Here is a 2,707-nt window from a genome sequence, read left to right on the forward strand (position 1 = left end):
AAATATGCTTTTCCTTCCAAATTCTTTCCATTTGTTTATTCACTTTTATTAAGATAAAATATGTTTTAAATTCAAAAGAATTGTAATTCAATTACCTGAAACTATTGAAGTTTAAAAGAATATTTGATCCTTTCCTTTGATGCTCCAGTTCATTCTTTCACCTTAAGAAGGTCTGTATAAGGTATGGAGATTCATCATCTTCAAACAAAATAGCCAACAAAGGGCTATTTGAAGCTGCCTTTTCTGGGAGTCCAACATGGAGGCTCCCTCTATGAAGAATGCAGAATTGAAACTTGAGTAATTGATTCTAAATGTTCAAATCAATTTGGACAATCCAGGCAAGAGAGGAGAGAGAACTAGAGGTAGAGAGAGACAGAGAGACAGAGACAAACAAGAGAGAATCCAAATAAGTTTATGAGATGGAATAAGCCAACATATTTTTTATTTTAAAGAAGGTGAGGGATGACATGACATGACTTCTCTTTTTCTTAGCTGCAGCATGCATGCATCATGGTGCACAGGGTTTTTTTTGGTTTTTTGGTTATTTTTTTTAAATAGCTGGAAGATTTTATTTCTTAAGCTGCATGATGCTCATTTTGTTATTTTGTAATATACGTGAGCCAAGGTTGAGAAACTCTAGACTTGACCCAATAGCAACATTTCACACAGTTGATCACTTCCTCTTCCTTGAAATTCTTCACTTCAAATACTCTTTCTGGATCCAAATAAAGTCTTTTTTAGTTTCTTATTTCACTCCTTCCATCTTTATTGATAGCTTCTACTATTTTTCCAGACCCTAAAGCATAGGACTATTTTATACCGAATCTATACACAGTCTCAAATTTTTTTCTCAACACAGAGCATCAGGTAGCCACTAATAATCAAAGATGAACATAAGGTTAACTCTACCTATCATACCTTCTGTAGGACCAAATTAAAATAGTAATATCAGCCATCAGTGGCTGTTAACAGTATCTGTTTCCCCCATTGCTTATTACCTATTGCCTTAACATTAGAAGAATTCTAAGCAACCTGTAAAATCATTGTTAACAAGATCATTTAAAATGCTATGAAATGCAACTTCGATGATGTTAGAACAACCAAGGAGCTCATTCGTTCCTCCATTTACTTAACACTATTATTCAACATATTTACTCAAAATCTACTGTGTACTGCAAGAGCTATAATAAGAATCATGAACAAAGATCCCACTGTTATGATCTACCTTTAATAGATCAAAAATAGATAATGTAAATAACTGTAAAACAGATCTAAGATTAATAACTAATATACGAGAGATGCAAATGAAATACATGGCGATGGTCTAACTCTACATGGCCATGTAGGCAAAGAGATGAGGGACATTCTAGGCAAAGAGATGAGGACTTGTATACAGAAAGAAATTTAAAAAAAAGTTTTTTTAGTTGATAATTATTTTGATTATATATAAAACTATGCAAAAGGCATTATGAAAAATGTAATTCATTGGCTTGTGTATCTATGTTATAATGTTTTCAGAAAGAACTTGTATAATGAAACTGTCAGAATAAACTTCATAAAACAGCAAAATGTTTTACATTTACATATTACCACAGAGCAATCTTCTGCCAATCGATAGAAAACTGTAATTTCAGGCTTTATTATAGTGAATTGGTTAAACTTTAATAAAAGTGAACTAGATTGACATATTAGCTAATTGATTATCACTAGTTCGAATGAAAATGTTTATAATGATGGTACATAGTAGATAATTCATAGTTCTCTAGTGTTTGAGTATTTTAATAATAATTCTTATTGAATATAGTACAGGACAACAGTTGATGTTCTACCAGTTTAATCTTAACAGTTGATTTTGTACAACTACTAAAACCTCTTTTCAGTATTTTAAAAGGCAAGATGGACATAATGCACTATATGTGCTAGAGAATTTAGTTTTGCAAACAGAACATACAAAAGGGTCTCAACCTATTCTACACAATGACATTTGTTCTACTGCACAATAATGTATAGGTAAATAGTGACATTGTTGGAACAATATACTTTTTTTTAAAAAGTGTTAAATAGAACTGTAAAGAGTATGAAATAATAAAACTGAGTTGCATATTTGGACAGTTCCATGGTTTTCTACATATCTCCAGGTTTCTTGACAGAAACAGTAACAAAAGAGAGAAAGAAGTAATGTCTGTTTATTAGAAAAAGGAAGCATTTCTTAGATATTTATTTAAATTTTGTATGTGTTACTGTTCTCTACACTTCATAGAGACAACAAGTAACAAAAATTGCATACAGAAAAAAAAACAAAACTAACTTGGATACATACTTAATTGTATATATTGCGTAGCATATTATTGTTTGGCAATTGGATCATTTCAAAAACGCTAAGTATAGATGGAAAGTCTTACTATTTTAATTATATGTAATTGTATAATTTGTATATATAAATATACAAAGTAAAATACATAATTTGTATATATAAATACTCAAATAAAATTTTGTTAAGCTCTTTATTCTCCCATTTATTGTATCACCTCCAGGAGTTCCATTTGTAAAATTCCTGGTTATATCAGAAATCCAACTCACAATCAACAATATAATCTAGTCATTCATAAGAACATATTATATATCTTATTTTGCTCTCTCAGCCAAACAGTTTAGAATACAAAATTAGGTAAATTTAAGTCCCATGTGGTTAAAATGCTTTGTGGGG

The sequence above is a fragment of the Pteropus alecto genome, unplaced genomic scaffold, assembly GCF_000325575.1.
Source record: "Pteropus alecto unplaced genomic scaffold, ASM32557v1 scaffold95, whole genome shotgun sequence".
Classification (NCBI taxonomy): domain Eukaryota; kingdom Metazoa; phylum Chordata; class Mammalia; order Chiroptera; family Pteropodidae; genus Pteropus; species Pteropus alecto.